Source organism: Elgaria multicarinata, chromosome 2 (assembly GCF_023053635.1).
Source record: "Elgaria multicarinata webbii isolate HBS135686 ecotype San Diego chromosome 2, rElgMul1.1.pri, whole genome shotgun sequence".
Lineage (NCBI taxonomy): Eukaryota > Metazoa > Chordata > Lepidosauria > Squamata > Anguidae > Elgaria > Elgaria multicarinata.
This window is the reverse complement of record NC_086172.1, coordinates 91,688,482-91,713,186: the sequence shown is the minus strand read 5'-3', so window position 1 is coordinate 91,713,186 and position 24,705 is coordinate 91,688,482. Positions and strand designations below refer to the sequence as shown.

The 24,705-nt window shown below is 42.9% G+C and overlaps 1 protein-coding gene across 2 annotated transcripts in view; it reads left to right on the top strand.

Moving 5' to 3' along the window:
* The window catches only part of OSBPL5 (oxysterol binding protein like 5), a 188,217-nt gene that overhangs the window by 20,342 nt on the left and 143,170 nt on the right, over window positions 1-24,705 (top strand). The window contains exon 1 of one of the 2 annotated variants that reach the window (XM_063117174.1): window positions 17,641-18,179. The exons of the other annotated variant lie outside the window; for it this stretch is intronic. The gene's annotated coding sequence lies outside the window, so the exon portion shown is untranslated. Of the gene's footprint in view, window positions 1-17,640; window positions 18,180-24,705 lie in introns of those variants that run through there. 2 annotated transcript variants of the gene reach the window in all.

Genomic DNA, 24,705 nt, shown 5'->3' with positions numbered 1-24,705 from the left:
CTTTTCCCCCCCATCAAGAACAAATGACATCAAACCGGAAACTGAAAAAAGAAACACACTTTAAAGCTAATTGATGGAAGTTCATTTTTGGAGTTAGTAGTACCCACATATCCTGTAAAATGTTGTTTGGGAAGAGGGGAGATTAAATACGCTTGCTGCTTTTTCTCACCCTAGCTCACCACACAGTCCGTGCACTTCATGAACTTAGCTCAGTGCCCCTTCAGCCTGGCACTCGGCTCAAACTTTAAAGTTGGGCCATCCTTTGCATGCATTCAGAGAGAAGCTTTGCTTTTATGTTCTCCAGAAGAATGTAGTTGAACTGCATCATTTGTATGGGCAAGGCTGAATATTTGCATCCTTGTCTCCCACCAGGTGTCATTGTAGGTTCAGAGCGCTTTAATTGGTGGCGGGGGGTGGGGGGGAGCGCATCTCCTGACTTGCCCTGTGGGCTTTTCCACACAGTGAATAAAACCCAAGCTCCCAGTTGCATTTTTGTGCAAGCCTCTTGTGAGTTGCACATTGTGTGATGCTTAGTCCCCATGTTGCAAAGGTGAGGGAGATTTTATGCAGGTAGGGCAACTGGCAACGAGGGTGCAGGAAAACTCCACATGGGTAGATGTTAGAGGTTGCCTTGCAGTCTCCCTCGTCCATTCAAAATAATAGGATTATTATTTTACTTAGGATTATTGTTTTACTTATTTACTTATATTATTTTACTAGAACAATACTATAGGGCCAGCCACTGTCAACAGATTCAGACTTTTTAAAAGTATTATTGGATAAATGTATTTCTCCTGGGGCTATAGAACGTGGGAGCTTATTTCATATTCAGCACAGAATGAAAGGTTTACAAAATGAAGCAGGTATGGGGCATGTCACAGGCTCATGGGATAGTGTCAAATGATACCCCCCAAACAATGTACTAAAAATAATCCATGTGGCAATAGTAGAGAAATGATGGTCTTGTGTCACATTTAACAGAATCTAAATGTCCTAAGAAAAATGCAGTATCTCCACAACAGGACCACTCCCTCCAATGAAGACCTCCAGATATCACACAATGATTGATCAAGTCATCTCACATGCAAAAATAAAATGTTGGTTCTCATTCCAAGCATGTGACCACCATAGTTACTACAACATTAATCTGCAAAGGAAGGTATCGAATATTGCTTTGCAAAAGGCGATTCAAGGGGATATGAAGAGCAAGGGAAATAACTATCATCAATGGCCTGGATGATTTTGAAAGACTTGATTTGATCCCTTTAGGGTATGAGAACAAACTCTGTGAACTATTGAGCTGATGCCTGGCCTTGTATGTTCTCCAGAGCAACTGCTTCTTTAACCAGAGAAGGTTGGCCACAGCCACTTGTCCTGACTGGACTACTGTAATGTGCTCTATGTGGGGCTGCCCTCAAAAAGTGTTCAAGAACAGGTGTGCGTTTGAAACACAGCAGCCAGGTTCCGTTGGCTACCCATTTATTTTTGGACCTAATCCAATATCCTGGTGAAAAGTTTGGGGGACAGGATATCCGAAGACCTCTTTACACATGTGCCTACTTGCATCTTTGATGAACATCTGAGCCCCTTTCCATGTTCAGAAGGGAAGTGGGTGGGCAGAGCTTTTTATTTGCATACTACTTTGACTCATCAGGGAAGCTTTTAGATCTAGGTTGCAGAACCACAGGCCTGTGGGATAAACCCAGCCTACCAGGGATCACAATCCGGACTTCTCGGGTTCCCCAGCTGACCAAGTCCCCTTCCCCTGGCCCCACCCCTTCCCCTGGCCCCACCCCTTCCCCCCAATCATTTGGTGGTTCCCTTGCTTTTGCGTGCACACACACACACACACACACACACACACACACACACACACACACCATTCTCAAAGACTGAAATGCCTTATTGGCAGTAAGAACTTTCAGCTAAACTATGCTGGTATTTTTGGAATTTTGGTTCTGCTGCTTTGCCTTTGGCACCACCCCGTTTTACCTTCTGCCTCACCCACTGAAATGTGGCCCCAAACAGCTCCTCCAAAAATTAATTCTGCACCCCTGCTTTTTGATGGTGATGCTGTTCTGTTTGGATTATGATGATGTAGTTTGTAACATGTTTTTCTGCTGCTCTTGTGTGTTTGATTTGATTTTAGTGTTATCTAGTGTTTTATTGAATATTGTTTTATTGTTTTACTCCTGGCTGTTTTCTTATTTCTAAGCTCCTTGGTGGCACGGGTGGGTGGGCGTCCTTTGGGCCCAAAAATGCAGGATATGAAATAAAGCAAAGAAGGGTGCAATCCTATTGTGGTTATTGTAATCCTCTGAACTCATACGGTTCACCCTATGCAGGGCAGAAGGAGCAATGGAAGTGATCTGTGCCTCTTCATCCTCCTGCAGTTTCGCTAGATGGGTTTTTTGCCCATCTAGCAAAATGTCTCAGAGGGGGAGGGAAGGAGGCTGCAAAGGCCTCGGGACAGCTCATATCCTGGCCTGACCAGTCTCCCTTCTCTGCCCACCCAAATGCCCCCCTTTCCCCCTCTTTGAAATTGTGTTCCCGACCTCAAAGAGGCAGCTGATGCAGATCTTTCCACACTGGCTGTGGGGGGTGGAGCTCCGATTCCCAGCTCTGAGATCAGAGTGCTGCCCCCGACTTTGGATCTGGGAATCCGAACTCTCCTATGGACCCCTCAGATGCTGCCTAGGGGCCATAGGATAGTGACATATACAACCACTGGCCAATCTAGTTCAGTATTCCATACTATATATAGGATACCATTTTGTCTCCTGATTCTCCTGAAACCTTGCACAGGCTATCCAGCCAGGACAAATCAAAGCACCGGTTAAAAAAACAGGTCCATTCTTACTGTCTTCACCATAGTAATTTTAAAATATATATTTTAAGGGAGTGGGAGAGGGAGAGGGGGCTGGAGGAAGAAACAGCAGAATCACCTGCCAGAGAAATGAAGACCTGAGCAAGAACTGCAGTCCCAGGGGCCATTCGGCTTGTCAAGCCCACCCCCTGCCCTGTGTTCCCACCCTTACACTGCACTTGGATCCATCCCTAGCAACGCCCACTTCCTTAACCTAAACTGAGGCCACCGCTGACAGATGAAAAAACAACTTGGTGACCTCGGAGCAACTGAAAAAGTAGCGGTAAAATGACACAGCGAAAAAAATCAGTTTTGGGAAGGGGGGAAGCCCAATGTAGCTGCAAGTTGGCAGCTGCATCATTTAAACAATGCAGCGCCACTACAAAGCCACAACTGGGTATACTGGGCATATAGACAAGCCCCAGGATTTCAGACGAGAGTGTTTCTCATCCCTGCCTGGAGATGCCAGAGCTAGGGGCCTTTTGCATGCTCTGCCATTGGGCTAACTGTGCCCCATCTCATTTAATAAGAATCGGCAGAATGCTTATAGTGCCCTCCCTATGACCTGGCAACATGCTTTTCAAAACGGGAGACACTTTCAACAGTTCATAGAAAAATACAAGAAGAAGAAGAAGAAGAAGGCGAGGGGAAGGGGAGGAGAAGGAGAAGGAGAAGGAGAAGGAGAAGGAGAAGGAGAAGGAGAAGACACTCCACTGGGATGGAAGAAGTAGCTTTTTGGATTCTTGCCATAATCTCTTTTGAGACTTATTTTAGACATGTCGTGGGTGTATAAAGTAATCTGCTGCTGAAAGATATTGATGAATAAGAGAGGTTGTTGGGTTTTTTCCTCCCAGGGTTCGACTGTCCACTGGAACGTTGCCATTTAACTTTTGTCTAGCCAGCTAACACCGGGCCCTCTGCCTTGTTATTTACTGAACTTAAGCCCCATGTTTGCTTGTCCACAGATTTTTTTTTTATTTATCCACATTTTGACTTCAGCCCCTAATCTGCTGCAGACTCCAGCCTTGGGCTCTGGGTTAGCGAGATGGCATTGTAGCTGGCTAACATCTGTTTCTGCTTTCATTCCCCAAGAATGCAAGCATTAATCATTACAAATGGAGTGTGAAATGGATAAAAGGGGCAGGGGAAGGGCTTGAATGCACATTTTATTCTGAGCATTGTGAGATCAACACCTTTCAGGGCTCTGTGTCCTTTTGCTGCTGATCTCCTGGCTTAAAGGCAATGGCACTTTTTATCAGAAAGAGATACTGTTATTTGATGCACATTATGACAATGATATACAGTAGCCTTCCCCAACCTGGTACTCTCCAGATATGTTGGACTACAGGTCCCATCATCATGGTGTGACTGGTTGGGGTGATAGGGTTTAGAGTCCAGCACATCTGGAGGGCACTGAGTTGGGGAAAGGCTGATATACAGCATGGTTAACCACAGTTGTGTCACCTTTGTTAGAGCAAACAAATATATCCACTCCATGGGCGGGGGAGTTCCCTTTTCATGCCCTTTTTTTGATACGTCCTGTTCAAAATGGCTTCTCTTATTTTGTCCAAATTAAAAAACCATGAAGGCTGTTGGCTTGTTGTAAAGGCTTTGCAAGGCCCCCACACAAATAAAGAGACACGGGGGGGCTTTTAATTGTTGTAAAGTCTGGTGTGACTTACAGTAGAGTTGCCATACATAAAGAAAGCGTGACAACCCAGCATTTAATATTAGAGGGAATAAACGCAAGCTAGAGCAACATTAGAAGAAATTCAAATCAACCTACTTTATTAGTGTGTTTATACACATTGTCAAAGAAGGCAATGTCATCCCCTAAAGCTAGGTGTGTGAGGGTACATAAATGAAGGCACAAGATACAGTTACATGCTCAAGGAGAGAGCACATGTCGCCTGTTGCAGAGACAAAGAAGAAGAAGAAGGGGCAGGAGTAGGAGAAAGGAACTGATCAAGTTACAGGACAACAAGAGGGATGAACAAGACCAGAGGCTGTTGATACAACATGCTTTCTATTGCCCCCCAGTGTCTGGAAGTACTTCCTGATCCTTGTAAGTACCTCTCTCCCCATCTTGGTGACAGCAAATGAATGACAGCAAGATTGGCAAGGGCCTGGAGGGCCTCTCAATGAATGGGGCGGAGGAAGGAGATCAGAGAAATGGAATAGGGTGGCAATGCTCTAGGAAGCTGAAAAGTGGGAGGTTTGCATGGATGGACATAGAATTAACTGGGTTTTCATTTTGATGCAAACTTTTAAAAAATGCCCTTCCAAAACTCATGCATGAATCAGAATGCAGCAATATGACCATATTTAATACTTTCTGAATCTTGTGATGCAGTTCTCCCTCTCTCCCTCTCTCTCTCTTTTTTTAAAGTACAATTTAGGGGAAAGTGGACATTTAAAAATGCATGTATTAGGGGTAAGTGTTGTATTAGGGGAAATACCTGGTGGAAAATCCATTAAGAGAAACTTTTAAGAAAAAGTTAAAGGTGTGTGTGTGTGTCAGAACAGCAGCATGATGCCTTCTGGCTGTTAGCACTAGAACCCCTCCGCCTAAGTTCATATTATTTTTAAAAACACTACGTTTTAAAGCAGCCTATTGAACCATGACACCAAAAGGTTTCTCCCGATGGAAAAGACAGAGCAACTGCAAGTCAATATGACATAAGAGCATCATCGGGTTGCTAGTTTAAAACCTCCCCTGCCACTCTTGCATACTTTGGCGGGGGTGGGGGTGGGTGGGGAGGGCATTAAATAGTTACATCAGAATGCCATTCAAGTACATCATGCCTGCTGCCATAAATGAATTGAAGCTTTTTGTTCTGCTCAGTGCTTCTGTATATCAGTAAATATGAAGGGGGTTCTGTGAACATCAGAAGAGATGAAAAAAGAAAGCACAAGCACAGCAGCAAACATTAATGAGATGAGGGGCTCTCCGGACTCATGTCAAGGTCCAAATCTTCCCCTAAATCAACACTGGTTACACCCCATTTTAATATATTTTGCCCCTCAGTAAGTATGGGGCAATGACCACATTTCTGAGTACAGATAATCAATCCTCAGATGGGACAAAGTTTGGCTCTTTTTCTCCCTTGTTAATCAGTGATGGTGTTGCAGTGAAAACACGGAAGAAGTTTCAAGGACCATTGCTGAAGATGTTGCTTCCAGATGGAGAGCTCCTAGCACTATCAACCCAAAGGCATTGTGCAACTATTCCATCTTTTCCTCCTTTATGGATTTTTTTTTCTGGTGTTAAAAAGATGGAAGTAACAGTGGAAAAACACAGGAGGGTAACAAATTAAAGACAATGCCATCTGGACTACCTGCCCAAATCTATCCATGAAGCAGGCCGATTGCATAATAAAAGATCCCAACAGCAAAGGAAAATATTTTCTAGCGGTACAGTATATAATTTTTAAATTAATTTTTCATTCTGATGCATACTTCACAGAACAAGTTTAATTTAGACAGTTCAGTCATTGCAATTTCTCTCTCCCTTCTTCTGTCTATCTCTATTTTGAGAATGTGAGAGAGAACCAGCATCTCTTCACTGTGCTGAAGTCGTGCTGTGGGAGATAAACATGTACTGCCCCAAAAATGTCTCATGAACAGTTTGTCTCAGGTGAATATAAACTTTGTGGATGTTTAATTCAGAGTGGAACCCTAGAAAGCTGATTTGTTTTTGCAACTCATCTTCATTAGGAACCTCACAGAGCAGAAGAAGTGACAAGGAAACATACATTTCCTTGTTGGACCTCTTGACTTCCTGTACTAAGTTGACTTCTTCTAGCAGAAGAAGCTAGTGCTCTTGACTTTGGGGAATGACATTGTTGGATACTGCCCTATGTAGTAGTTTTTAAATGGAGTTGGTTAAACAGCTATAGCAAGTAGGGCTGACTTTCCTCTTAGAAGGGGGAAAATAGATAATTTATGTTATAATTTTGCAAATTTAAAATTATGCTTTAACTTACATTAAGGTGCATTTAATTACAGCATTTTTTCCATTTATTTAAAGTATGTATGTTCTACTGAACAGAACCATAACATCACAAAACTAAAATTAAAAAAATATTTCCCTCCTGAAATTTAAAGAACTTAAAATTTAAATTGCTGTCTGCTGCTGTTTAAATCTTTAAGGCACCTAATCCCCTCCCTTCTTTAAAAAAAAAAATCTTCGGAACTGGATAGTTTCAACCTAAAACAGAGAAGTGACACAGCTGGTGTCAAAGGTAGTTATGTTTGGGCACCTGCCAATGTGCTATTCCCCAGCAGGGGCCCACCGGCAACAGCTCCTTGGACTTGCTTCACTTCTTCATCATTGCAACCTGCTTGTTCCCTGCCTCTCGCTCTGGCCCAGAGGACGGAGATGAGGAGGAGGAGGAGGAGGAGGAGGAGGAGGAGGAGGAGGAGGAGCACTGAATGCCAGTACCTACTTGCTCCCTGGCTCCCTGCCTTCAAGCAAGCAAGTGGCAGCATTGATATGAATGAGGAGGAGAACCAATAGCAATTAGTGACAATAGCAAGGAGAAGGTAAGCTCACTGAGTGGGGGGGGGGGCATTGAGGTTGTCTTGTCCAATCCTTTCCTCCTTTCCCCTGCTCCTCCTGCTTTTTGTTACATCTTCTCTGATTAAGTGATCTCAAAATCTCAAACGCTGGATATTTTTGCAGGTGACCATTGAGATGATGGACTAATAAAGATATAGCCCTAATACACATTTCGGAATTTTTCATATGGCTACCTTTACTTTTCAATGGAGGTCAGCAGCAGCACAACAGCTGGGACTTTATTGATGTCATTTACTGAGGGATGGACAAAAATGTTTAGAGAGTTTTGCCTTGGCCATTCTAGCCCCACAGAGAACAGTGGCCCTTATTATTCACTTGCAGTGTACTCGTGCATGCCAAAAATAACCAAACTAGCCATCCTCAGAGAATTGCTGTACGCTTGGCAATCAGCCTTACGTTATACACGTGGGTCTGTACTTGTACCAAAGTGACTGTAACAAAACAAATTATGCACACTGAATATCCAAAAGAGCAGGGATGCAAGACAACAAGAAATAAAGGCTTGGAATCAGAGCTTGCATGAGCCGAGGTTGCAGGAGTGGACAGGACTCAGCAGTGTCCTGCCAGACCTGGTTTGTGTACCTAGCTGGCTTTGCCCCTACTTTGCCATCCCCACATTCAGCCAATGCTTCGAGGAGCTGGGTGAGTCCAGTTCCTGGAAGGGCCAGCTCAGTTCTCCTGCCCCCTCCCTTTTGAGGCTTTGGGGAAGGGAGGCTCACCCAAAGGCCTTCGGGCCAGAGGAGCCAGCCTGGTGGCCAAATGTGACCTGCAGGCCAAAGGTTCCTCATTCCCATCCTTGGACTAGATGAACTAATGGTTGTATATATTATTTACCTGATTTATTTCATACTCTGCATTTTCATTCCCAAATGGCAGCTTTTTATGTTCCAATAAATGTAATTTGTTAATAATTATAGCAACCTTTCCTTACCTGGTGCTCTCCAGATGATTACAACTACAACCTCCAGCATTCTTCACCATTGGCCCTGCCAGCTGAAGCTGATGGAAATTGAAGTCCGAAACATCTGGAGGGCACCAGATTGCAGGGGACTGAATTATAGCCACAATCTTATGCCATCGGTGTGCAGCTTTTATTAGCCAATAAGTCTTATATTCTGGGAACAATGGAGAAGCTCATGGCCTATACAATACAAAATAATAATGCTAAACCTTTATATAGTAGTTTGATGTGCTCAGCTATGTTGCATATATTATCATCCTTACAACACAACAGTATTGTTAGTATTAATCTTCAGCCGAATACTTATATCAGTACTTATTATTGCTGTAGTACAAAAAGGTGGTCGAAACTAAGAGGCAGAATTCATGGCCAATATAAGATATAGATTGATTTTGGTTTTGGTTTGCTTGCAGCTTACTACTTCATTTCACCAGCTCTTAACAAAAAGGAGAATGGAGCCCTTTACTAAAATAAAGGCAATAATTCCAAGATGACAGGTGCTGCTGTGGCACTGGAAGTAATGCACAAAAAGGAGAAATAATAATAATAATAATAATAATAATAATAATAATAATAATTCATATTCACAGCTGTTTACTGCAAAAATCCAAGTGAATAAAAGTGCAGAAATTCCTTTTTCCCTTCACAGAGAGTTGTTAATAATGGCTAATATTGAAAGTTTTGTATTCTTGAGCTCTTTCAAATTCCAGTGACAATAATCATAAACTCTTCTGCTCATGAGGATGATCATCAGTAATGCAGCAGGCTGAAGATTAATTATAATAGTCAAGCAGATACTTAACCTGATGCCAGAAGGAGAATAAAAGATGTGAAATGTGCAATGATTTAGGACAAATGATCTGGCTGCACATCTAAAGAATCTAAAGAAGAATAAAGGAAGCTATAATATATATGAACAAATATATCTAATAATGATTGAAAGCACTTCCAGCCACAGTTATATGATTCATAGTTATTACAATGTTATTAGTCTATCTCATGTCTTGTTCTCTTACCATATCATATATCAGTTGTGTCACCTATTGGACTGTTCCAAGTTCATAAACCAAAAAGTCATAAAGTGTTTGATAAATCAGAATTAGCATGTCTTTCTGGGTAAGAGTTTGATAGGAGCTTTTAAAAAGGCAAGGGAGACGAGACTTAATTGGATTAATTAAGAACATAAGAAGAGCCATTGAGGGTCTGTCTAGTCCAGCATGCTGCTCACACAGTGGTCAACCAGATGCCTATGAGAGACCCCCAAGTAGTACATGAGTGCCATAGTACCTGCCTGCCCATGTTCCCCAGAAACTGGTACACATAGGCACACTGTCTCTGATACAGGACATAGCACATAGCCATCATGACTAGTAGCCATTTATAGACTTATCTTCCAGGAATTTGTCTTATCTCCCTTTTAAAGCCATCCGAATTGGTGCCCCTCACTACATCTTGTGGAATTGAATCCCATAGGTTAATTATGTGCTGTGTGAAGAATTACTTCCTTTTATCTGCTCTGAATCTCCCACCAATTACCTTCATGGGATGACCCCACAGTGTTCTAGTATTATATGAGAGAGGAAGAAAAGTGTCTTCTTAGTCACTTTCTAATGCAATCTAAGGGTCAAACTAAATGTTCAGACTAAAAACTGATTCCAAAGGAGTATTTCTTTCTGTTTTTACCCCCACCCTCCACAGTATGTGTGTGTGTGGGGGGGGGAGAATTTAGGGGTGAAAGGGGGTGGAGGAAAGCTTAAATCCCTACTCCCAGAGTCCAGAGTGCCACTATCCTGATCTGAATCAGGGCTCTGTGTGCTTTCTCTGAAGTAAAGAATTCAATCACATATAGAGGAATGCTTACTTTGACCCTCTGTGTACTACCAATGTAAAATGATCTTAGCTGTAGCCAGTGGAGGCTGGTGGCTCCGATTTTGGTGGAGCTGTGAATCTATTCTAGATTCCAGTTAGAACCAGTTGGAACTCTAAAGGAGCTATCCAAGGTGCTGAACCCAACCCCCAAGTATGTTCAGCACCTTGAATTGCTCCTTTAGAGTTCTGACTGAAACTTGGAGCAGATTCCCTGCCCCACTGACAGAGCCACTAAACTCCACTGGCAAAGGTAGAAGAAGGACCAGCTACAGGAACTCATCTCCATGGACACAGCTGCAGACCAGAGGTCTTAGAAGCACCGATTTTGACTTTGGAGGCCATCTGTTCCAACCCCCTGCTCAACGCAGGGTCTGCAATGCAACTACAGCTGTCCAGCCTCTTCTTCAATACCTCCAGCGAAGGAGAGCCCACCACCTCCATGAGCAGCCTGTTCCACTGTTGAGCAGCTCATACTACTTTTGAGCAGCTCATACCATTAGGATGTTTCCCCAAATGTTGAGCCAAAGTCTTGCTATAGAAGAGGCCTCAAGAAGAGAGGTGCAGAACAGTTTTATACTGTGGGGGGTGGGGTGGGGATCAGATTGCCCCACACCAGGCCAAATGACACCAGTGGGTGTGGCTGTGCCCAATGACATAACCACCCCACCCATTTCAGCATTTCTCCGTAGTGTGAGAGGCACAAGATCTAAGCATGGGGAAAGGGACTTGACCAGCATTGAGGAGGAGCTAATTCCTCTTACAGCTGTGTCTCTGGCTTCACAGTGTGCCTGGCATCAGCCAACACCAGAAAGCTGCCCTTCCTGCTGGCTGAGTCCCCCGCCACTTGTATCCCCACTGTTATCTCCAATCACAGGGGATATTTTCCTGCGGATTCCCCACTGACCGGTTAAGCCTGCAGGCTGGTAGTTGTGAATCTCTGCTCTAGGAGCTGTCTCTGTACTTTTCTACATGAAGCTGTTAATCAGCTGTTAATCTGAGCATTTCCTTTCCTGCTTTTCTGCTACATAACCTCTAGGTGGCACTGTGGTATAGTATAAAAGCACAATTATACTGGAGGAAATAATTTATTTTTCTTTTACAATTAAATACCACATTTTCCTTGCTCTAAAGAACCCCCACTAAATGTGCTGGTTAGACACAGGCCTTAGCTAGACCTAAGGATTATCCCAGGCAAATGGACGGGTCGAACCTGCCTGCTCCCCTGTGTGGCATTTGGATGCACAGGGATGATCCTGGGACGATCCCAGGATATAGGCCTGGTCTAGCCATGGCCACAGAAGCAAAAGTGAAGGGTTATGACATTGGCTAAAGAACCTGTAAGCAACCATGAGTAGAAAATGACAAGTGCATGGTAAATGCCTCAGGTAGAAAAGCCCTCCATCTCAGTGGAATATTTTAGTTGTTTCCCTCTGGGAGCATTGTATATGTAAATTTGTACTCATAAATGACGGCCAAGGGGGGAACTCCAACTTTTCATCTGTCTTGGGCTGTTTATAAAATATTTTCTCAGCCCAAATTGCAATAAATGGGTACTCCTGTTAATATCTAGATTCCTGAGTAATGGGTCAGGTGCAGGAGAAAATCATGATGACTATTTTCTGATTGGAAGCTAAACCAGAAGACAGCTGTGTTTCACAGAGAACACTTGAGATGTAATCTAAATCTAAAAGTCTGGAGCTGACTAGAAAATGTACAGAAGAGATGTGGCTAGCTCCCCACAATTATTATGAGAATCATATTTCAGCTGCTTTGTGAATGCTATAAGCAGAAGATGCCCCATTCATATGCCACAAGAAAGAAAATTTGTCAGTAAGGTGCTGATTCAAGATTCTAGCTACAATCACCATAACATCAGGAAGCTCTTAGAGTTCTGTTAATCTGTAGACAACATCTATAGTCAGTTATTTTCACATAGTATAGTACTCAATTTGTTTTCAGGGTTCCAGATGGGCATCTGTGTTGATCTTTGATGTTGTCTAATGCCAGATGAATCAGGTGAAAGTTTCTACATATTCGTTAAATTCTGTATGACTCCCCATCGAAGACCTATTTTAAGTTGTATTTCTGACTGCTTACTTTTGACTTAAGAAGACAAAAATTGCTACATCACCTTAGAGGAGAATTGGATTATGTCACCTCCAGGGAGAGGTGATCTCTTTTGGGACACTGAAAGTTGTTTGTGGCTTTTTCTTCCTTCCCTTAACAACCTTAGAGAGCTGTAGCAACTTCTCAATTAGAAGGCCAATTTAATAGTCCCACTGTTTTCTGAATTGTAAAATAAACAAGGTAGCTAGGATTTCATTTTGCTTCTGAGATCAGAAGAGGCACATATACACACTTTCCGCAAAGTATCCACTTTGATGAATGATGCCTTTAAACATTTTAGCCAATCGATTCATCCGAAAACATTTAAAGGTAGAAATATAAAGTTTCTATTTCATTAAGAATTGTATTGCATGGGGCTATGGCTGTGGTTGGGAGGCTGTTGCATTCATAACCTGCTTGATAAATTAAGCTATTATTCTTCACAATTGTGTAACCTATTGCAAATTATTTTAATTACTAGTGAGTACCAATTAATTTATTGTTTAAGCAATACAGTTGTGGCTGCAGAGGTCTCATTATGTCAGTTATATTGATGCAAGTGTAGTAGTAAGCCCTTTTGATTCTCTTTTCAAAAGATCCATTATCTGATTTACATTTGCACAGTCTGATCATTTTCTGCAAACATAGATGGTTTTACTGTTCACTCTTTTGTATAATGTATATACTTATTATTTATTCCAGGAAAATTAATTCAGAAGAATTCTTTCAAATGTATCTAAATTTGCCTATTATGCAGACTTCTGCATAACTAAACTTAAAAACATGCAGAAAGCAAAACAACACAGTCAAGTGAGACTGTAGAGTTGACTAGCTTACTATGTAAAGTTAATGCATGGGTAGAACATATCAAAATGGAAAACATTTTTATATTATAAGAAGCAGTTTGAAATCACAGTGTGGACTTCTAAACCATCATTTTACTTCTAATCATTTGTGAATAAGATGACCAACCTTATCATTTTTTACTGATCTCTGCTCTAATGCTTTATGCAGATATAATCAGATGTTTTTCACAAAAAGGAGATAAATATTACTCCTTGTTAATATCTGCGGAACAGGCAACTATGAAATGGAGATAATGAGGGACTGGTAAAAAATGTCTGCAATCCTATTCAGAAATGATCAAAAGTAAAACTGTGACTAAATACTGCAGTTTGTTTTCAAACCTACTTCCCAGAAAATGTAATTCTATTTATTTTAGTAACGAATAGGGCCTAAGCATGTGTGTATATGGGGAAGGGGATAATTTATCCAGACCTGACTGGGCTAAATGTGAGGGGGGAAATTGAGCTTAATTTATCCAGGCTTGCCTGGGCTGCTATTGTGAGGGGGGAAATTGAGGGTAAATTGTACAGCTTAGGACCAATATATGTCAAGGAACACTTTCTACCTGGACCCCGAGGTAATCTTTTGAGGCCTTTCTTCATGTCCCCCCATCATGAGGTAAGCCAAGTTGTGACCCAAGATTGGGGCTTTTTGACAGTGGTCTTTGGAATTCCCTCCCCAGAGAGGTTCACCTGGCACATTTGGCATTTTCAGTGTCAAATGAGGCCACTTTCATTTGCCCAGACCTTTAATTCTGATATTCCTTTATCCTACCAACATGGGTTTGAAGTGCTTTTATCATTGCCTCTGCTGCTCATGCTTTATAACGTTCATTGATTATTATTATTCTTTAACAAGATGACAGTTGCTAGTTGATTTTATTTTTTGGCTGCTCTGGAAGCTCTTTTAGTGTTGAAGGGTGGGGTAGAAATGTTTGTAAATAAATAGCAGATCATATAAGAGGATTTTAACATGCATGTGTTTCCTGGAATCTATTAGAAATGGAGCCAATCAGAAGTTAGGACAGAATGAGAAGCATTTCGAATAGTGAGCTGCCACAGGTTCTTCTTCAGAACAGAGGGAGGGAAGTGTATATTTTAGCTGTGTATATTTACTGTTTTATACTGTATGCTTTTATCTGTATGCTGTCCTGAGATCTTAATGATATAGGGCAGGATATAAATCTGGGGGGGGGGGAAGTATGGTCACCAGGGTGTGGCATCCACCTAGTAGGTGGGGCAAGCACCATAAAAATCGAGACTGAGATGCCAGGGGAGGGTGAGCTGGTGCTGCTGATATGATTTACAGGCTAAAGAACAGATGTGAGCACATATGTTGAGCCTCTGGTTTCTACCATGCATAAAATAACTGCCACTAGAAGCTTTTCTACGTGAGGCTGTTAATCCGCTGGATCTTTTTTGTTTCATCGCAGAATTGAAATCTGAGCACTACACAGAGTATTTGCTTTCCTCCTTTTCTGCTACATAACCTCTAGGTGGCACTGTGGTATACCAGATCAGTGCAACTACACAAGTAAAAAAAAAAGTTTTTTTACTTGTGTAGTTGCACAAAAAATACCACATTTCCCCTGCTTTAGAAAAACTCACTGAATGTGCTCTTTAGTCATAGAAGTGAAACCGGATGGTTATGTCATTGTCAAAAGAACCTGTAAACAACTGTGAGTAGGGAATGATGAGCACACAATCAATACTTAGTGTAGAAAAGTTCAAAATCCCAGGGGCAGGAAGCAGTGTCTGAAGTCCATTTCTCACTGACACATCAATAATATATATATACATGGCATACTGCCATATCTGGCTGGAAGTTCAAATCAGGGTGCCAGAAACATAAGGCACTTCATCAAGGGCTTCAAAAGAAGTCAAAGAACACTTCTCAACCCTTAAATTTTTCAACAGAGACAAAACCTTTAATTAAGTGGGGGCTTGTTGCAAATGTATTTGGCCATAGAAATTATGCTTGGATGACAGGGGTGGGTGATGTTTATCTCCCTGCTGTGGAGAATTTCTGTAGATCAAGCAGTTGTTAAAGGCACAGGAGCAGACCAGCCATTTCTTTTCTAGTCAGTTGACAAGACGGTCAATCATTAATAGATGAACTGCTTATGGGACTGGCAAGCAGTTAAAATCCCTAGTTGGTTTACTAACTCCTTCTCAAAGCAATCAGCATTAAGGTTGCCATCATGAACAGCAGGGATTTGCTTAGCTGTCCACTTCCCAGTTTTCTGATCTCAATCTTGTTCCTTAACTGTGCATCTAGTGGGGGATTTAGAGGTGTTGGAAGTACCTACTCATAAATTGAAACAGTGTTAATGTGAATTACAACCCAAGTGACAGGGATATATTACTATCTTAATTGATCAATACTGGTCCAGAGAATAGGGGAGCACAACATGAAACTGTTCAGAGAACTGGTTCTTGGCAGTGATTGGATGAGAGAGTGCCAGGAGGAAACCAAGTTGGAACTAAATTACACAATACTTGCATATGTTAATTCTCTACTCCTTCACAATGAGCTCAGACTAGCTTAAATATGATTTCCAGGCAGTCCCCCATGCAATCAATGCCCAGAAGAGGAAGATTTCCAGAGAAGGCTTATATTGTGCTCTCACTCTGCCTTATTCACGGAATTTTATAGTGTGGGCTAAGAACAGCGTCTTTCACTCGTGTCTTCCCTCCCACGTTTTCCCACTGCTTCCTCCATCTTTCTTACCGAAAATCCATTAAAGAAAAAGCGATGGAAGACTTGCACTTCGCTTGTTGACAGTGTCATAGAATCATAGAATAGTAGAGTTGGAAGGGGCCTAAAAAGCCATCAAGTCCAACCCCCTGCTCAATGCAGGAATCCACCCTAAAGCATCCCTGACAGATCGTTGTCCAGCTGCCTCTTGAATGCCTCTAGTGTGGGAGAGCCCACAACCTCCCTAGGTAAATGGTTCCATTTTCGTACTGCTCTAACAGTCAAGAAGTTTTTCCTGATGTCCAACCGGAATCTGACTTCCTGTAACTTGAGCCTGTTATTCTGTGTCCTGCACTCTGGGAGGATCGAGAAGAGATCCTGGCCCTCCTCTGTGTGACAACCTTTTAAGTATTTGAAGAGTGCTATCATGTCTCCCCTCAATCTTCTCTTCTCCAGGCTAAACATGCCCAGTTCTTTCAGTCTCTCCTCACAAGGCTTTGCTTCCAGACCCCTGATCATCCTGGTTGCCCTCCTCTGAACACGCTCCAGCTTGTCTGCATCCTTGTTGAAGTGTAGTGCCCAGAACTGGATGCAATACTCTAGATGAGGCCTAACCAGGGCCGAATAGAGAGGAACCAGTACCTCACGCAATTTGGAAGCTATACTTCTATTAATGCAGCCCAAAATAGCATTTGCCTTTCTTGCAGCCATATTGCACTGTTGGCTCATATTCAGCTTGCGATCTACAACAATTCCAAGATCTTTCTCATTTGTAGTATTGCTGAGCCAAGTATCCCCCATGTTGTCACTGTGCCTTTGGTTTCTATTTCCTAGATGTAGAACTTGGCATTTATCCCTGTTAAATTTCATTCTGTTGTTTTCAGCCCAGCACTCCAGCCTATCAAGATCTCTTTGAAGTTTATTTCTGTCTCCCAGGGTATTAGCTATCCCACCCAATTTTGTGTCATCTGCAAATTTGATAAGCGTTCCCCGCACCTCCTCGTCCAAATCATGTCAGAAGCCCTTTGTCTGGAAGCAGCACCCCAGATCTCTGAACTGTTTCATGTTGTGCCGCCTTGATTTCCTGGGCCAGTACTGATCCTGCCTTGCATTTCCAAAGAGACAGCAATGTCCCGGTCCGTTGCGTTATTATTCACGTAAACGCTATCTCCATTCACGACTAGATCCTTTTATTTATCTACTGCCTCCATTCTTTCCCCACCAACTGTTCCATATCTTAATTGTGCCCAGCTTTTGGACACGAGTTGTCCAGTAGAGGGGGCAGCAAGCCCTTTGCTTATCCTAGCCCGCTCCCATTTTCTGCTCTGCGGGCTTTCCAACCTCTGAAAGAGGAATAGAGCCACAGATTCGGGGGGGGGGGGGGGCGATCTTCTTCTATCCCACTGGTTATAAAAACCCTGCACTATAAGGAAGGGAAGAGGGCGGCGCAATTCCTTCCTAGAGGTGGCTTCGCTTTGACGCTGTTTCGATTTCGCTTTACGTTCCCTTCCATTCTGCCCTCCCTTCCTACCCAGTAAAACCACGCAGACCAAAATGCACGCACACCAACATACATACGTACCAATCCAATCCAGTATGTTCTGATCCTGCCCGGATTTTATACCGCACCCAGCCAGCCAGCCACCCACCCACCTACCCACCCCGTCGCTCGCGCGCGCTCTTCCTGATGTGGTTGGAGAGAAGTCTGGTGGCATTTCCTGCTGCAGAGACTCCTTGAAACAGCTGCCCCGCTTTCGAGTGTCAAAGCCCGTCGGGCTTCCTTCGGATCAGTTGCTTTGCTGCCGTCGTGCCTAGAAATAGGACCCCGGAGGGCAGCTGCCGAGGCCGGCCGAGGCGTGCAGCAGCTCGGGGGCTCCGGCGGAGAGAGGCGAAGGCAGCGCCAGACGGCTGGCGCGAGCGGCCAGGCACGACCTCCTCCCGGGGCAGCCAGCCGGCGCGCGGCTACGGTTTGGGCGAAGTAATACTTCGAGGGAGGCGGAGGCGGAGGCGGAGGATCGAGCGCGCCGAGCCCGAAGAACCGTCTGCAAGAGGGAGCTAGAAGAGGAGAGAGGGAGATCGGCTCGCCAGCCAGGAGCACATCATGACGGACGCGCCGGGGCGATGCTGGCAGGGGAACTTTTGACTATGGTGAGGAGGAGCCGCTTCGCCACATGGGGAACGCGCTGTTCTGATCGCCGGCAGGAATTGGGGCGAGGGGGATCTCGGGCTGTCGCTGCCTGCGTGCTGAGGAGGTAAGAAAGCGGCAGCAGGAGACATCTTTTCTGCTTGCGGAACAGCGCGATCGCGGGGGCCGCGTGAGTGGGGGGTTGGGGGGTTGCTTGGGCTGTGTCGAGCTGCGCGAGCGAAAGATTACATATCTTCAAACCTTTTCTTCTCCATTGAGGAATCCTCGGTCTGCCCTCGTTCACACAATGGCTAAGCTGGGTTTGGCGAGATGGAGGGGGGGGAATGATCACTCTGGATTCTCTTGTTCATTGTAATCTATCAAGATCTGATTCCCCCCTTAAATAAAATAAAAATAAATTAAGAAACCTTAACACATCTAATGACAATGCAAATATTTAACATTACATATGGGGAGTCTTCTTTCTTAAAAGGTATCTCCTACCCCCCGCCCCGGTCCTAAAGGAAGCATACTACAAGAGATCTTCCTAAACTGGAAAACTAACTTGGATGTTCGACTCGGCGTGGCGTATGGGATTTGAATTCTATCCATCCTTTGCTTCGGCTTTGTATCTATATAAAAGGGTTCGATTCACAAAAATCCAGATGAGGACAACAATCGCCATAATCACAGTGACCAGCCGTCATGCACTGTGTAGCAGTCACCATGTGTGTTGTCTTCAGTGGGTTGAACGAGAGTCCCAGAGCGTGCTGGAGGGGGAAAGGAACCCAGTTGTGTAAAAATATTGCAGCCCCGTCCCTGCATCAAGTGGCATTCTTTGCTGTCTCTAGCTAAAAGTGATGGTGCCCTCAGCTTTGAAAGAAAGAAAGGCTCTTCTTGAACATGTTTGCAATGGGAAGCGATAGAATATATATTCTATTTGAGGTCTTACAGAATGACAGTTTACGAAATACTGGAAGCATGTTAGTATTACTTACTTATTATGAAGTAAGGCCCATCGTAGTTGGTTCAAAGGGTTAAAATAAACTAAATGCTTACATTGCAATGTTTTAAAGGCATATATAAATCCCTTTTTCATGATTGCATGGTTGCATGCCGTTCCTTTTGTTTTCTGTGCTGTCACAGCAAATGTAATTTTCTTAGAGTTACTCTATCCAGTGGGAGTTTATATTAAGAAAAGCCAGAGAGGCCTGTTTATTGTTACATTATGTCAAAGCAAATCTGGTACTTGTATTGTTAGGCGCTTTCATATCTATGGTGGGATGAGGTGACCTTTATAAGTTATTTAAAAATAATGTTTCTTTTCTCCTTGATTTAATGTCATACTGCAATAAAAATAAACCTTCTCAGTGCATTAGAGTACAGTGTGAAAATAAATCGGAAGATCTTGGAATGCAACCCTAGGGAAATAGTGAAAACATCTCTGAGATTTGAGGCCAAATGTTACCAGTGCTTTGTACACAGACTGTTTGGGGCCTGCATAGGCAGAGCATGTTGCTATTTTTAAGCACGTTTTGTTACAGTTTGGGATTTACCAGTGGGAGTGATGGAATGTCAGAAGAAGTCGGCTTTTTGCCTAGCAACTGAGCAATTAAGATTCATAAAGGAGCCAAAGGTAGACTTAGTCAGACCTAATTGTTTTTGGCAAGTAGGATCTTTTGTAGGACATGATTTAAGCAGTCTGGCAGGTGAACCTAGTTTCAGCGTGTTCCCAGATCCTGTGGTGGTGTTGGGGGAGGAGGGAGGAACCCAGCTGTATGATTTTGGGTTATACTTGCATCACAGAATTGCTCCATAATAGAGGTCATGAGAGAAGATAGACAGCAGCATGATAAATTCTGGTTCTGCTACTTTTGTTACTTGGATAAATACTTACATTTTAAATGTGCACTTAATAGTTATAGGATATGACCCTGTTTATAGAGTGAATTGCCAGTCATTCTTCACTAATAAAATGATGTCCCAGCATGGGGCATATTCATGTGGATGGGGCATGCGATGGTGTAGTTATCCTTTAAGGTTGATATATTAAGGGGGTCATTAAATGATACACATTGGGCAACCTAATAAATTTTCCTTGCCAGTGCCACCCATTTGAGGTTTCACCTCCACTTTGAGGCAATAACTGGAAGCCAGTAGGCCATCGTATCTAGCAAAGGTGGCAATGAATACGTTCTTGGATGCTTCTGGCTGACTTTCTCCTAGAGCACAAGTTCTCAAAATGCAGCCAGCAGACTACTGGCAGTCCATAAGCTTGATTAGGTGGTCTATGGAAAGCTTGCAGAACAGTTGAGAACTGTTGAGAAGTGCAGAACACCTGCACTTGGCTTTGCACTTGATTTAGTTTTTCTGATGTTGGAGTTTGAGGCCATCTTGACCAGGGCCAGATTATCAGAGAAACTGACAAGGGCCCATGATTTTCATAATATGTCACTGGATCTGACAATGATACCAGCACAGAAGAATTCAAAACAAAAAACTAAAATGTGAGTTATATATGTGATCTGATTTGTAGAACAAAAAATAGACCCCCACCAATTTTCAAGTGGTGTGTGTGTGTGGGGGGGATTTAAGATCCACTGTCCTTGAGTATTGTGCCCAAAACAGTAAAGCTAGTCAATGCATGTAGAGATAAAATAGTGCTAATGCAAGAAATTCCATAGGTCATCTGCTTTCCATAGTCTGCCATCTTCTATTTAAACTAGCATTCCCCAAACTGTTGCCCCACAACTCCCAGCATTCTGTACCATTACACATGCTGACTGGACCTGATAGAAATTGAAGTCCAAAACATCTGGAGGGGTCCAGATTGGGAAAGGGTGGTATAGATTTGGATAATTACAAAAGAAAACACTGACAGCTGCTGCTCTGGTAGCAGGTCTATCAAATGTCGGGATGGAATATAGGAGCAAAGGTGTTTTAGGGGTCAAGTGTAGAGCCAAGAAAAGTTTTGGACCAGATCTGGAGTGAGTCTGATCTGGGACATGTGGATCAGGGCTTGTATACCGTGCCCTGGAACCTTGGGCCAAGAGTGTTTGTGTCCCATTATTAACTTCATTAATTCAATTTAATTCAGTTGAACGGCAACATGTCATATAGAAGTGAGGTAGCAACTACTGTATATCACTGGTTGGTGGCTCTAAGAATTAGGAAGATATATCCCTTCTATCTGGGCTCTAAGAGCCTTTGGCTCTTCATCTTTTTCAGTTCCTAATCAGCTACCCATATCTTTTAAACATGACCCAGAGATAACAAACCATCAATACACCTCTGCCTTGGATTTATTAACATGATTAAAGTGTAACTTCACTTTTAAAGAGAGTCAAAGAAAGCCCTCTTAGGCTTCTTAGCTTTTCTTTCACCTTGGGATAACAAACTTAATATGATCAGTACCTCTGGGAGGTAGCTGGAATTTGAAATTAACAATCAATTTTGTTGTGACCTGGGAAGACAAACCTACAGACAATACTTCTAAGATTAAGTTATTGATCTGGAAGAATGATGGCAAATGAACAACCTCAATATCTTACACCTAGGAAATAGGCTTTTAAAATGGGGTTTAAATACTTGTACCATCTACAGTTTAAAAAACAACACTGTTTAGAAAAGGGGGAACAGCCCTAGATTTACAGTACTGCCAATGTACAAATGTGCAGAAATTATGTGTGAGGTCTCTGAAGAACTTAGAATGGTTAGAAGTAAAGAAAAACTAGAGACTAGGCAAAGGAATCTTTTTCTCTTGCTTGTCCAATGTCTCTGGCAATAGGAGTGCAGAAATCAAACCAATAAAATATAAGCTGCTAACTTACATGTCTCTGATTTTCTAGTACCAACATGGCAACACCCTTCCAGACTCCTGTAATCATGGGACTCAAAATAAGATTGTAGATGTCTGGTGCTGTGGAATCTCACATGTTTTCCTTTGCTATGATATTGCCTTCTTCCTTCCTTCCAGAGCCTGTGAACACACACAAAGATCCAGAGCTTTACAGTAACTGAGCATCTGTATGAGACTTTTCCCTAAGCTATCTATGCCTTTTATTGAACTGGATTAAATTCTTCATGCTCTGTGTGAGTGTTTGTAAAAAGCTGACCAATACATTCAATATTTCCCAGATAGGTGACTTCAAGGCACTTCAAATGAGAGATTAAAATAAGAGGATTTTCCGCCACCCCAGAATGACTAGGTTACTCATTTAATTAGCTGCCAGGGTGGGGTGGGGGGGAAGATGAGTGTTAAAACTGCATTAGCAGTGGTGTAGTGGTAAATCTGAAGTGCAGGCTCTCATAATGACAGTCCCCATAGCTATGCTGATCCATATCAACAAACCAGTTCTAACAGTTTTTATCTCAGGAGCAGATCTTTTGAGTTTAACTAATGGGTCTTAATTGCCCATTCATGGCCAAGCCACCCTAAAATACTTCTGCATGACAACAGGGAACCATATATTGTTGCTTGGAAAATTCATTTCTTCCACCCCCAGCTGCTGTGAGGATTGCAGCTAAACTCAGAGGAAAAATTCTGAGGAAGGGTGGCAGATGTTCTCGGCTGCCTCCCTGTGAGCCCTGATTCCACTATACTAGTTGTCATAAAGAAGGGTGAGTTTTCTTCTGAAGTGCTCTGGCAGCTCAGATTCCAGGTGTTGTGTTTGAATAACTAGACTTAAACTTGTGTCAACATTTCCACAGCACTTTATTGTCCTAGGCCCTTTGTATCTTGGAAAGAAAGTTTTGCTCTTGACTGCTCTACAATGGATGTGTCTTCAAACTAGGCTTTATCTTCTTATCAGAATGGTTAAATGCCTGTAGGGCACAGTGGGTGGCGCAACTCATTCAAGGCTTTAGGTGTTGTGAAGCACTTTCTAAGATTACCAAATCTCTTACAAAGAGGACTTGTACAGAGGCCAAGTTCGATAATGTTGTCTAAATGGCTTTTTTTTTTCATTGCTTATGAACCTCCTTTGTGTTCGTATAAACCAAGCACTAGCTTCCTGCAGATTATCTCCACTCATATGAATCGTTCTCAGGTGTCTTGCACCTGTATGAGTGAATAGTGCTGTGGTTGCCATTTGTGCCCCCACAAGAGTGGTGTTCTTCTGTCCATCTCCCCATAGTGCGGCAGGGAGAAAATAGTTGCTTTTCGGTCTGGAGAGGACAATTGCTGGAGTCGATCTATTCAACTATTTTCTTCAGCACAAGTTTACTCTTCTTGCATTGGGTATATAGGGGCATCCATGAATTTTTGAATAGATTCCATTGCAGTCCAACCTATCTATATTCTGCAGTCATTTTTAAAAGGCGAAACAAGCATCGAACCATTTCCTAAACCAGGATCAGTGTGCTTATCCAGCACCTCAGCACCTGTGGAGAAACCCACCCACCCGCCCCCAGGGAAACACACATTCTAGGGATCCAATGAGTTGTGCTATTGTAGGTAGAGTGGCCATATAGAAAGGAGGACAGGGCTCCTGTATCTTTAACAGTTGAATAGAAAAGGGAATGTCAGCAGGTGTCATTTGTATGCATGCAGCACCTGGTGAAATTCCCTCTTCGTCACAACAGTTAAAGCTGCAGGAGCCCTGCCCTCTTTTGTATCTGGTCACTCTAGCTAAAGAGCACAGGGCTCCTGCAGCTTTAACTGTTGTGATGAAGGGGGAATTTCACCAGGTGCTGCATGCATACAAATGACACTTACTGAAATTCCCTGTTAAAGCTACAGGAGCCCTGTCCTCCTTTTCATTTGGTCACCCTAATTGTAGGGTTGGAGGAATCCATTGTGTTAGTAGGAGAGATTGTTCTGTAGGGCTCTGCACTGGATCCCCAGCAGTGTTAAGGGTTGCTCCCCTCAACCAGCAAAATCTTGTTCTAGCAAAGGCCAAATTCTTCTGCCCCTCCCTGGCAATGCTGCCTTCAGATACCTTTAGCTGCACAAGTATGCACATATGCCCTACAAGACTCCATTTGTGCTGGCAAAATGGTTGTGTGAATCTCACTGGGATTGTTATGTCTTTCTATTGTGAGAACTTCTGTCGTGCTCTTTGAAAAATGCTGGATTATTTGTAATTTATTGTTATGTGAATATTTGCAACATTGCGAACTTTTGTCCATCTAGCCCAGTATTGTCAACATTGACTGGCAGCAATGGCTCTCCAGGGTTTCAGGCAGCAGTTTTTCCACCCCTACCTGGATATGCCAGGAAGTGAATTGGGACCTTCTGCATGCAAAGCAGGTGCTCTACCACTGGGCCATGGTTCCTTCCTCTATTTGTTCAACCACAATTTGTTATTTATTTTGTTAATTTTATTATAGTAGTTAGTGGAGTGGCTGGGGAGCACATTGACATAGATGAACATTAGATGTGTTTCCACATTAATCCTGAGAGAGTATAGAAGTTCTTACAAAAAGGCAAAGGGTTGAATACAAAATGGCCTCAAAGGTGAGTCGAAGAGGCCCTTTGCTTATCCACCTGTAGCACCTATGCTCACCCAAATAACTAAACCCACCTAATATTTTATTCATTTACAACAAGGTTATTGTTTTCTTCAGTGCTACAATAAACATGTGGGGGTTGGCATTATTAGGAAGGGATGGTGATTCATGGATCTAATATGTCCACACCGTTGATTTACGGT